Source organism: Eleutherodactylus coqui, chromosome 3 (genome assembly GCF_035609145.1).
Source record: "Eleutherodactylus coqui strain aEleCoq1 chromosome 3, aEleCoq1.hap1, whole genome shotgun sequence".
NCBI lineage: Eukaryota > Metazoa > Chordata > Amphibia > Anura > Eleutherodactylidae > Eleutherodactylus > Eleutherodactylus coqui.
Genome location: NC_089839.1, coordinates 109,396,811 through 109,410,711, shown reverse-complemented (window position 1 = coordinate 109,410,711; position 13,901 = coordinate 109,396,811). Strand labels below are relative to the sequence as shown.

Below are 13,901 nucleotides of genomic sequence, written 5' to 3'. Positions count from 1 at the left end.
CTCTTTAGGAATATAATGAATAGTAATGACAAAGACTGTATATTTAATTTCGTGTTATACAGAAATATTTTCTCTGGCATCTGCATATTAGAGAACTCATCTTGTGCTCTTTGTCTATCCAGAGTTGGCTGTTGACCCTGAATATAAATAGAGCGTAGCTGTTGTCCTTTAAAATCTTTGTCCACAATACATTACATAGCAGTGTATTGGTTGCAACTTAGGGTCCTTTTGCACAGAATGATTGTCGGGTACTTAAAGGGATTCTGTCATCGGATTTGTGCTGCCCAAACTACGAACAGCATGAACCGGAGATATGGATGCATATTGCCCTGTGAAGGTTTTATACTGAAACTCTGCAGCATTTCACAATAAATACACTTTGAAGCTTGATTGGGAGCGGACCTCGCCAGCCTCTACCCGCCTGCGGTATGAAGACTAACCGTTCCCTTCCTTGTGTATAGGAAGAGAGTAGTGGGCAGGAAGAGGCTGGTACGGCCTGCTCACGAAACTCAGAGCTCAGCACTGAGTCAAACTTCAAAGTGTATATATTCTGAGTTTCATGTGGGCAACAGGCATCTCTGTCCCCATTTCATGCTGTCCGTGGGTTCAGACAGCATGAACCTGATAACAGAATCCCTTTAATCTTCTGACAGCCATACCAAAGATTATCACATCTGTGCTTTCGAAAAGAGCGATAATCGCTCACTGAATGGAGGTAGAGGCCACCGGGGAACTCCTCCGGCCGCCCGCCTCCATTCAGGGTAAACATACAGTTGTTCATAGATGAATGACTAGCTGTGTACACGGGCCGATTAGCGTTTGGTTTTCATGCCTGCATAAAATGAATAACAAACGATAAGCAAACAAATTAGTGTCCATCTTTTGATCGCTTTTACAACAAAATAAAACTTTTTTTTCTCATCGTAAATAAAAACTTTGCATGCTGATTCCAAATATACTTTTAGTTTTCTCCTACCACATTCAGGTTTTGAAATATGACCACCTACGATTTTTACCGATTTTATGTATACTTCAGAAAGTACCAGGAATGGAACCATTCCAAAGTGCGCCTAAGTAACACATCATGCACGTTTATCATCCATTCAATCAGTTTTTATTCTTATTATACTTTTTACCAAAACAAAACCTTAATACAATTTGTCGATTTTTAAAGGATTTACAGTAATTTTACGTCGCTGTCCTGAAGCTGTAAGTAAACCACAGGCATAGTGAAACGTGTCCTGGTGATTCCTGCATTTACTAGACATGCCAACAAATGAATTTATGGCAATCCAATCTGAAATGAGAAATATTGATTACATAGCATTCATATTACAGCCAATACTTAAAGATAATGCATCTCATCACAAAAACTAGGCGGGCTATAAAAGAACAGACTTGTATCAGCACAAAAATTCTACCTAGTCCACCTGAAACCAACTGGGACGAAAACGTTTGTTGACCCGTGTAAGCATTCCATGTAAAAGGCCCCTTAGTTTAGTACTACTGCTTTGTACAGTATTGTGCTGCATTCTGTATTGACTGCTTGTACTTGTGTATTGAAGACTACAATTCAGCTTTGTTATCGTGTACGAATGATCCGTCTGCATATACACAGCATAGCTTTGGGTTTCATATCGCATATCCTGTCGTGTGTCTTCTCTAAATCACTTACAGCTTGAGTGCTGAAAAGTATTTATTGCTGTATGAATTACTGTGTGTGTATATATAGAGAGCTGTGGTTACTGGTATCAGGACATTCAGATTGTTTATATGGGTGCTTTTCACTATACAAGTCCTCAGCTGCATCGTTACAATATATTGTGTATCTGCACTAAGCTCATATAGTGCATTTCTTATGTTTTGTGTTACCAGCACTAAGCAATCAGCTTGTTGTCAAGAGAGTGGTCTAAATATACCCTGGCAAGTTAGAGGTCTATAATATGTATTGTACTGTAATACAGACATGGATTAGATAGCGGTACTATTATACTAATATACATTTGGACTCTAGACAGAGATGTTGCATGAGTATAGGGTCACATTACGATTGGGTAATTAGACAGACAGTAATCTTGGATGTATCTGTAACTCCTATTGATTTCAATGTCTGATCTTGTCTATTTGACACACCATAAAAATAGCGAGAGCACTAAACTCTTTAAAGTTTACTGCTGGGATAAACATCATTTAATAAGCACAGAGAACTCCTTAATCTCTGAGGAGGAATACAAAAAAGCTTCAGGTCTTCAACAAATGCAATTTTATGTTTAGTTCTGCTCACATTAGCATCACGATGTCTGTTCTTTTTGTAAGTATTTTTCTTTCCATTCCCAACCCCACTACAATAAGGAATTAGTAGCACAGTAAGTTTGCCCTCCATCATTGTCCTCCATCCATCTCCAGACAGGCCAGGGGATCTAAGAATCAAGGAACATTTGTAAGTTTCTTTTTTAACGAATGGTACCTTTCTCTTTGTAAGTCATGTTGTATATCATATTTCTCCATAGATAGGTTGGCCAGTCACTTGAGGCCCAAAGTCTTAATATCAGTAATGTTGTGACAAAACATGCCCTGCTTATGGCATGCCTCACTGATTAGGTGATTTTTATGTAGGATTCATCACCAAGCAAACATGCCAAGGGAGAACAAGGGACCTCGGTCTGGCACACCTTACTGAGCTTATCTTTCACCTGCCTCTAATATTAATGAAGCCACAGGCATTTCCAAAGAAGGTGGACACATTTGGGGCACTTAGTAAATGTGAAGTGTAAACAACATACGAATAGTAAACCAGTGTAAAGTGTTCCAAGACGCATTATGAGTGATACTAGTTGTGTTGTGAAATACCCAATTGACTTGTAGGATTTCCACTGCATTCCTATGCCATTTATCAAAACTGAATACATGACCCTATTTTATTAATTAAAATAGAAGAAAGTTTTACAATAAATTTCTTTTTAGGAAACATCCATAAACTATTCCCAAATACTGAGGATCTGTAAAATAAATACACAACTCTGTACAGCCACAGCATGCCTCAATTAAAGGCATATAAATCTACAAGGCTTCATCTTATTCAGTTCAAAAATTGACCAGGATAGAGAATCTATGCTAGAGATAAAATGGATATCATTGGTGCAAAGCGCGATGCTAAACATGGGCAAAATATAGAAAAGTAGGGATATCAGTATAGCAACTAAACGCAGGATAGTGCAAACCATCGTATCCCCCATAACCAAGTATGGATGTGAAAGCTGGACTGCGAATAAAGCTGATAGAAAGAGGATCGATGCGTTAGAGCTGTGGTGCTGACGAAAGCTGCAGCGTATGCGCTTGCTGGCGAGAGTAACAAACAGACCCGATATATCACTGGAGGGCAAGATAATAATAATAATCTTTATTTATATAGCGCTGACATATTCCGCAGCACTTACAAAACAGGGGAGAACAGATACAAGAAATAAAAATACAAAAAACACTGTTACATGAAGTAATCGATTGATGGAAAAAATAGGGGTGAGGAGCCTGCTCCAATGAGCTTACATACTACAGATAATAGGGTGATACAGAAGGTAAAGGGCTGGAAATATGCATGGTATGGTGAGGTGGAGAGTGAGGGATGCTATACACATAGACAATGGTCAGACATAAGCCGTGTGGTGGTTGAATCGGTATGACTGCAGGGGGTGGTTGGTTGTGGCTAGGGACTGCAGTCAGAGAGGCAGGGAGCATGTTACCAGGCAAAGTTCAGAAGGGTTTGATTTAAGGCATATGGTATACCTAGGTCCCGGAAGAGGTGCATTTTTAGAACACCCCTGAAGTATCGTGTGTCAGGGATTGCTCAGATATTTTTGGGTAGCACGTTCCAGAGGACTGGTGCTGCTCTGGAGAAGTCTTGGAATTGGGAATGAGAGGTTCGAATTAAAGGGGTACTTAATATGATTTCATTAACTGAGCGGAGGGTGTGGACAGGGTGGTGGATTGAGATGAGTGAGGCAATGTAGGAAATGATCAGACTCACGGATCTTGCCCATATAATGCAAGCAGAGTCGTTAGAAAAATCTACAATGCTTTGATAGATCAGCTGTAAAAAAAACCTGGCTGCCAAAGAACACGATGGCTGATACTGTCGAAGCTGATACTGGCATGGATATCACACAACTGAAAGAAGCAGTGCAAAACCGAAAAACATGGAGGGAGCCTTTAGCAAACGATTAAATGGTTAACAGCAACAGCAAATATACGGTACAGTGTCTAGGTAAACCAAATTTCATTTTTAAAACATCAAGTGAACCTCAAATGATTTATTATCCATTGAACTGATAACTGCACTGCTGTTCGTTCAGTTAACAAATATGGAAACAGAATAGAAACTAACGGAAAGCTTTCTGTTTGCTTTCCTTTTTTTTTTTTTTTTTGAAAACCAATTGAAATAAAGGGGATGAAAAAGGAAACATTCACTTCTGCTTTAATTCCGTTTCTCTGCTCTAAAAACAGAACAGAGAGATGGAATTATGAAAGTCACAATAGACGTGTGAACCCACTCTTACCGTGGTGTACCCCTTAATAGAAAACAGGTTCTTAATTGTGGAGCAGATCTTTTGTAATATATATTAGGTAGCAAAATTTCAGATCATATGTTGATAAATCCAACCTCCTTCCAGTGATTTAAAACTGAGATTAACCTCTACCATACCTTATTGTAATAGAAAACAGTTGGGTTGTAATAGTACCATTGGGTACTGAAGGAGAACCCGTTACTGACCATTTCCTTTCAAAATAAACTCCAGATCACCTGTGGCAACATCACAATTTCCTGCTAACCCAATGCAAGCAGCACAATAAATAAAGTTGTCCTGGAACTTCTGTTACTACTCATTGACAAAAAATATAAAGCATTCAGATAGAAATGATGGATTGCTGCAAAACATGCAGTTATTTCTCAGGCAGATATGTAAATGATTACAGTTGTCGTCTGATTACACACTGGGTCTTGCCAGCCGAGGCCACAAAAGTCTATCACCTGTTACTCTGTAAAAAGGCTGTCAGAGGCCACTGTTGTGTATGGTACCTCTTGTTAAGTCATCATTAGTGCTAAACATGACTCTAAGACGCACTCAAAGATATTTTGCCCAGTTAACAGACTTTGAGAGGGGCGTATTATTGGAATGACAGAAGCAGTATGATCTTTTCGACTAATTGCCCATTATCTTGGCTGTTCTGACCAAGCTTTTAGGAGGTGTTGAGAGCAGTTGTTATGTGAGGGCATGCACACACAGCAAACAAGTTCTGGAAGACTCACACAAACTACCAGTGGACAGGATTTTTTGATCCACTGACAAGCATAAGTAGATCCAACAGTTTCATTATCCACCATCCAGACACAGGGAGCATGTTCATTACAGAATCCTGTCTCTGCCAAGACCATTTCCAGGTACTTAGCAGAAGGAAATTTGTTGTCACTGCAATCAACACTCCAGCACCGTCACTTTCGTTTGCAGTGGTGTCCTGAATAAGAAACCTGGACTGCTATGGACTGGAACCGTATTGTCTTTAGCTATGATTCCAAGTTTTGCTTGGGAAATAATTGTCCTGTTCAAGTATGGAGGCCTCGTGGTCAGACTTCAATACGAACGTGCAGGATCTAGAAGCCCAGTTGTAACAACTGAGGGCAAATGTGCGGGAGGAAGCCTCCATGCCCAACTGTATCTCATCATGTATCTAAGCTAGAAGTGGCCCAACAGGGGACTAGAGCCCCCATGCCTGACTGTATCTCATCATGTATTCAGGCTAGACGTGGGCCTACAGGGTACTAGAGCCTACTTTGAATTGTACAGTTTTCCCAATAAACTTATCCTTTCGCACTATTTCAATTACTTATATATATCTTTATATACATACAGTCTAAAGTTTCAATTGATTCCAAAAATTCCTTCTTGTTGCAATATTTTTTTGTTAAGGAGTGTGTTAATGAAATACAGACAGATCTCTTAACCTTCGTGACCAATCTACAAATATCCAGAAAGCAGTGGTTCAGTGCTACTATGAGTTAAATAGCACCTTCCAATCATCTTCAATACATCTCTCAGATTCCTCTTTCGGGACATTTTGGATGCCGAGATGGCGTCAGATGACCTAACTACGGAATTCCACTCCAGTGTCCTGCTTGGAAGCTTTTCCTTGCTGCATATGTGTACAACAGAAGGTGCACACACTGCAGAATTTTCACGTGTGCATAAAAATTTTTTTAATGGTCCTACTTACAGTATTATAAGTCTAAGTAATTTTGACAAGAAACACATGAAAATAATCAACTCCTGGAACTGCTACTGTTATCTTTTAATGCGTCTCTTGAATTTTCTGCACAGCTGAAGGTTCTGCTCGCAGCGTGTATGTATATATAATATGCACACAAGGGTGGTTCAAAAATTATCCACACTCCAGTTATATTAAAACGTCTGTTACTGTCTTATCAACACTTTCTGTTGTAGGTCGCTGACTCGCCAGTCGCTGCTGTGCAGGTTTGAACGTGTTATGTCAGTTAATTTGTGATTGCAGTGCAAGAAAAAATGGCTGCCCCACTTGTGATTTGCACGAAAGAAGAGCAGCATGCATTGATTAGTTTTTTCTGTGGTCTGAGGATGTGTCTGCTGCTGATATGTATTAAAGACTTTGTGCACAGTATGGAGAAAGTATTTTGTCGCGATGAAGTGTGTATGAATGGATAATTCAAGTTCAAGAAAGGTCGCACAAGTGTCATCCATAAAGAAGCTAAGCGACAGAGCAGAAAATTAAAAAAAAAAGAAACAATGTGCTAAGAAAAATAGCTGTCATATGCGGGGTTACACCGGATCACACAGCAGTAAAACATTGCATTGTACAAGCAGCGTTTTACAACACGCTCGTGTGAGCCCAGCCTTAGGCCTTCACTCACTTTCCTTCCCTCCACAGTATAATTATATTCAGTTTCCACCCTAGTACAGTAAGTACACATTATGCCCCTCCACCCTACTGTATAATTATCATTAGTCTCCACCCCTTCACAATATAATTACATCCTGCCCTCCCCACAGTATAATTACATTTATCTACTACAGTTAGCTATCATAGGTTCCTGCAACAACATTTCAATTAGGCTGAGGGCGCTAGACTGTGGGCCATTACAACACCTCAATTCTTTTCGTTTCCGGCAATTCTGATGAAGATTTGCTTGTGTGCTTGTTTGGAAATAGCCTTATGACCTTTACCAGCTTGAGGGGCAGCAACAATTTCTTCTCTAAGATCATTGCTGATACCTTTTCTCCTTGGCATTATATTAACAGATGCCTGAATGCTCCAAACCAGCAAACTACCAAAACGTTTGCTTTCAGATAGTTGATTACACTTGCTGACGAGCAGCTAGTCAAGGGCATTTGATTATCAGCACCTGGCTGCTACACACACACTTAATTCTTATGGAAGCATTAATGATGCACTTAATTTTTCATGCACTGCTTTTACATTTTGCCTACTTATGGTTAAAAAATAACACACTGTAACACAGTTTTATTGCCAGGTTGTAACCCTTAGTTCATGATGTCTTACATCACAAACATTAGCTTTAAACTTTAGGTTTGTGGCCAGGAAAAACTATGTATTTGAAAAATTCCTGTTATGCAATAACACCTGTTATTTCTCCTTGCTTGCATAGCATCAGTAAATGTATTTCAAATCAAGTAACATTAGCATTTATTCAGACACAAATAACACTAAGTAACAAAAATGTTTCATGTTCCTTGGAATCTAACACTAGTTTTGTGTTCCTTAGACCACATGTAACTGCTAATATGCTTTTATTGAGTTATAACTATGATTTTTCTACAATTGTACCAGTATTTTAGTTGGCCCTATATCCTATTCAGCATATCACTGCACACATTACACAAAATCGTAGCAGATTGTAAACAAATGTTATATTGAGTACCGCACATGCAACTGTTTGTTTTTGCAAGTCTAGAGCTTCCTGGAAATCTGAAGTATACTTTCTGTTATTTGCAGGAGAGAATCATACAAAGTATAGGTGGTTTCACATCTGTCCTGGGGATTCCGCTTTCCTGCTCCATCTCTGGACGGAACCGAACAGCAGTGGGCGGACCTCATTGACTACAATAGGGTCTGTCTGCTTTTCGCCCAGCTGTCCGGCTTTTGGATGGAAGAAAAAGCGCTGCATGCAGAGCTTTTTTTTTCTGGTATTTTCAGACACATCTGTTACAGAAACTCCAGCCAGAGGTTCTGACACAGATGTGAAACCGGCCTATCTACATTGGTTTTCCCATGGCCTTGAGTTGTTTCAAGGATATATACTCATTAATAGAATGATCCTTTCAAGAAAGCCTATGAAGAGGACCTGTCACCTCTCCCAACATGTTTCTATTCAATACTTGTATTGTTCACACAATCACAGTTCTGGAGAAACTTTTGTTTCGTTTTTGTGTTGTGGTGCTCCTCTGTTAGTACTCTAAGAAATTAACCCCTTAGTGACCAAGCCTGTTTACGCCTTAATGACCAGGCCAAATTTTGCAAATCTGACACGTGTCACTTTAGCATGGAAAAAGACCAGAAAGGTTTTGCATATCCAAGCGATTCTCACATTGTTTTATCGCCACATGTTGTACTTCATTTAGGTGGAAAAAAAAGACCGATAGAATTTGTGTTTATTTATTAAAAGCGCCAAAATTGGGAAAATTTTGAAAAAATCGTCATTTTTTCACATTTCCAACTGCAATATCTCAAATATGTGCAAACATAATATAGAAATTTTTGCTAAGATTTATATTTCCATCCGTTTACTTTATTTTGGGCGCACATTGGAAAAACTTTCGGTTTTTTTTGACCATTTAGGAGACGTACAAATGTAACATTACTTTTCAGCATTTTGAGGAACACTTTGTTTTCCTACACCAATCCAAGATTGGAAAGGCTCATAGGAGTCAAAATGATAGATACCCCCACAAGTGACCCCATTTTAAAAACTACACCCTTTAACGTATTCACTGAGGGGTGTCATGAGTATTTTAACCCCACAGTTTTTTTTCAGGAGTCAATGCAATTTAGAAGAGAAAAACAAAAATTTCATATTTTTGCAAATATGTCATTTTAAAGACAGGACTTTTTCTATAGTACACATGAAAATTAGGATTTGCACCCCAGAATGGATACCCCTGTTTGTCCCGTGCTCAGAAACATACCCATTGTGGCCCTAATCTTACGTTTGGATGCACAATGGGGCCCAAAATGAAAGGAGCAATCGGTGGCTTTCGGAACAGAAATTTTGCTTGAAGGAGATTTAGGCCCCATTGCCCACTTGTAGAGCCATTGAGTGACCAAAACTATGGAGAACCCCCACAAGTGACCCCATTTTGAAAAGTAGACCCCTTAACGAATTTATCTAGGGGTATAATGACTTTTTTGACTTCACAGTTTTTGAATGAATCTAAGCCAAGCCGAAGGAAAAAAATTACAATTTTCATTTTTTTGGTAATTCTGTCATTTTAAAAGCAGTTTTTTTGTACAGCACATATATGAATGAAGACTTGCACCCCAAAATGGATACCCCTGTTTCTCCCGTGCTCAGAAACATACCCATTGTGGCCCTAATCATATGTCTGGATGCACAATGGGGCCCAAAATTAAAGGAGCAACCGGTGGCTTTCGGAACAGAAATTTTGCTTGAAGGAGATTTAGTCCCCATTGCCCACTTGTAGAGCCCTTGAGTGACCAAAACGATGGAGAACGCCCACAAGTGACCCCATTTTGAAAAGTAGACCCCTTAACGAATTTATCTAGGGGTAGGATGACTTTTTTGACTTCACAGTTTTTGAATGAATCTAAGCCAAGCCGAAGGAAAAAAAATACGATTTTCATTTTTTGGTAATTCTGTCATTTCAAAAGCAGTTTTTTTTGTACCACACATATATGAATGAAGACTTGCACCCCAAAATAGATACCCCTGTTTGTCCTGTGCACAGAAACATACCCATTGTGGCCCTAGTATTACGTCTATATGCACAATGGGGCCCAAAATGAAAGGAGCAACCGGTGGCTTTCGGAACAGAAATTTTGCTTGAAGGAGATTTAGGCCCTATTGCCCACTTGTAGAGCCATTGAGTGACCAAAACGATGGAGAACCCCCACAAGTGACCCCATTTTGAAAAGTAGACCCCCTAACGAATTTATCTAGGGGTATAATGACTTTTTTGACTTCACAGTTTTTGAATGAATCTAAGCCAAGCAGAAGGAAAAAATTACGATTTTCATTTTTTTGGCAATTGTGTCAATTTAAAAACTGTTTTTTTTGGAAAGTGTACATAGGAATGAAGACTTTCGCCCCAAAATGGATACCCCCATTTGTCCCGTGTTCAGAAACATACCCATTGTGGCCCTAATCTACTTAAAGGAAACATAGCTAGGCCTATAATGGAAGGAGCACCCGTTGGATTTCAGGGTACAACGGAATAAATTCCAGTCCCCATTGCCCACATGTAGAGCCATTGAGCGTCCAAAACGATAGAGAACCCCCACAAATGACCCATTTTAAAAACTAGACCCCTTAACAAATTCATCTAGGGGTGTACTGCATATTTTGACCCCAAAGTATTTGAATGAATCTAAGCAAAGCAAAAGGAAAAAATTACGATTTTCATTTGTTTGGCAATTTTGTCAATTTAAAAACTGGTTTTTTTGTACAGTGTACATAGGAATGAAGACTTTCACCCCAAAATGGATACCCCTGTTTGTCCCCTGTTCAGAAACATACCCATTGTGGCCCAAATCTACTTACAGGACACATGGCTAGACCCATAATGGAGGGAATGCCCGCTGGATTTCAGGGCAGAACTGAATAAATTCAAGGCCCCATTGCCCACTTATACAGAAAAAAAATTGACTTCCTAAAAATAATCCCCCCCCCCCGCCATCCCCATTTTTTTGGCATTCCCTAAATATTAGATAAAGGTAATAATATAAATGCGTTTTATGTCCGAAGACAGGGGTAATTACGGAGGCTGGTTGGGCTGGGCACATGGGGCAAGAAAACCGGGTATCCCCCCCCCCCCCATCTCTCATGTATTTTGGGGGGTATTTCGTAACCTCAGCAGCGGGGATGGGGTGTAGAAAGTGGCGCTGTGAGGCTTTGTAATCTTGCTGCGGTGCAGCGGTCTCACAGAGAAGGCGCTCAACAAGCTGCTCCTGGAACTGCAGGAAGGCGAGCGTTCCCGGGGCTTCTTGTAAATTACGGATTACAGGTAGCGGTCTGAATAACGCCGGGCTCACGTAGCCGTAGGCGGAATCTGCTTGCGGAGGCCCGCAGCGGATTCCAGCTGTGAGCCCGGCTGTGACCCTGCGTACGGTTGCGTAATGTACTGCACATAACTGCCTACTCACACAGGCGGTTTTTTGTTTGCATTTCCCGCGCCGTCGCTTAGAGATGACCCGGGTACCCGCAGCCCGTACACAATGTGTTTGCATATGGGGTGCGAGTATATCCGCGGTCATAGAGCACAAAGGGCTCTAGGTCGCGGATATTCGTGGTAAAATATAGCATGCTGTGTTCTGTTTCTGCGAGTGGATTACGTAATTCCGACCCGCTAATTGGGGGGAATTGTGTAATCCAATGCATGCGATTGATCCGTGGATTACCGCTGATCAAGCGCATGCAGAACCTGCAATTCCTCTCCGGTCACGCGTGACCGGCCTAATGTTAGTTCGCTACTTTATCATGTGACCGGGGACCGCTCAGCGAGGCCCCCGGTCACTGCTCCAAGCACTCAGCGACCGTTAGTCGCTGGGAGCAAGGAGATTTAACATTTCCTGGGCTTCCCGGCTCCTGCGAATGTGTCCGGCATTTTGCCGGCGGGCGCATGCGCAGCAGCCGGAAGGGTCCATGGAGGATAATCGCATCTGGATTCAAATGCGGAAGCCTCCGAGAAGATGTTTCATCTCCCCCCACCGATCGCATCGGTGAGGGGAAATGAAACTGCCACTTTTTAAAGAACTTTTACGTGATCGCCATTATGCATTGGATAACGGCGATCACGTGACCAGTAACCGCATACCGCGGCTCCCCGTGACATCTCCAGGCTCTTGGCTACCTTTTGTAGCCAGCAGCAGGGAGATTTTATATTTCTTGGGCAATCTTTCACTTTTGCGCATGCGTCCGCCATCATGCTGACGGGCGCATGCGCCGAAGCTGGGGTAACATCCGCGGATCAACATCCCACCAGGGAACAAATCCGGGACCTTGGGTACGTAATTTCATCCCCCCTTACGGATACGATCCATAAGGGGAGATGAAACTTTAACTTTTTAAACTTTTTTTTACTTTTAACTTTTTTTTTTTTTTTTACTTTTTAACTTTATATGATCACCGTTATCTGATGGATAACGGTGATCATGTGACTGGAAACCGCATACAGTGGTCCCCAGTCATATCTCCCTGCACTCGGCTATCTGTGACAGCCGGGTGCAGGGAGATTTTGAATTTGCCGGGCTCGCCGGCTTCTGCGCATGCGCGCCGCATCGGCACATCGCAGAAGCCAGCGGGGGGTCCAGACACCGGCCGGAGGACATCGGCGGACCTGAGGTGAGTATTTTCACCTCCCCTCATGGATCCGATCCATGAGGGGAGGTGAAACTTCTCTTTTTTTACACTTTTTTTAAACTTTTTTGCGATCGCCGCTATCCATTGGATAACGGCGATCGCGGTACCGGGGACCGCTCACCGCAGTCCCCGCTGACATCTCCTGCCTCCCGGCTACCTACAGGAGCCGGGAGCCAGGAGATTTTAAGTCTCCCGCGCCGCCGGGCCTTCTGCGCATGCGGCTGACGTAATGCCGCCAGGCACGCATGCGCAGAAGGACGGCTACGGCGCCCGGAGCATCGGGACAGCTGGGAGTCGTGCGACGGACATCGGTGAGTAATTTCAGCTGCTCCGATGGATCCGATCCATCAGAGCAGCTGAATCTTTAACTTTTATTGCACTTTTATTTACTTTTTTGCGATCGGCGCTATCCATTGCATAGCGCCGATCGCAATGCCGGGGGGGGGCTCCGAACAGCCCGGGATGACAGCTCCATGCTGTCAGCTACCTGCGGACACCAACAGCATGGAGCTGTCACGTCCACAGCCCGAGGGGCATTATTCTCTGCAGGAAGCATGTTTTTACGTCCTCAGAGAATAAAGCCCACTTCGGGAGGACGTAAAAACACTATGGGCTGGTCGTTAAGGGGTTAATTAATAAATTGCTATCTGATTGTTACCATTGGCCTTGTCAAAGTGATGTGTCCCTACACAAACTGATACGGCTGGCCCTGATTGGACCTGATTAGATTAGGTAGGGTCTCCTCCCAACTGGTAAGGCAGTTGTCAATTTATGCTTTCAATTCTAGCAGGAACAACACAGCAATAGCAGTATGCAGAGTTATAGAAAAAATGCTCCAGAATTGTTGTCTTATGGGTGGCATAACTATTTACTATCATAGATATATCAGGAGAGGTGACAGGTCCTCTTTAAAAGCTGTTTGTTTTAAAGACTTTTGTGGCATGTTCCAATGCTGCTGCTGTTTGATCCTAGCGATTGGCAGGAATCACAATGGCTGGACCACCCCTCCATCAAGCGGACATAGGTTGCATATCACTGCGATATGACACCAAGTCTTTGAGTCACATCATATAATGCATTTCTTACTCTATGCTGCACCATCAGTGATAATGGAAATAATTAGCTTCATCAAAATGTATTACAGTGTGGTAATGCAGAGGTGAAATGTTATACGAATTGACATTCAGTTTTCTATGAGTACAATAAATGAGTACCTTAATATTAGCAACTCAATGAAGAAACTTCACTCCCGGCTAACAGT

The 13,901-nt window shown here is 41.8% G+C and overlaps 1 protein-coding gene across 3 annotated transcripts in view; it reads left to right on the top strand.

Annotated features, from left to right (window-relative positions):
- Positions 1-13,901, top strand: part of SYNE1 (spectrin repeat containing nuclear envelope protein 1) — a 575,530-nt gene that overhangs the window by 513,265 nt on the left and 48,364 nt on the right. The window lies entirely within an intron of this gene.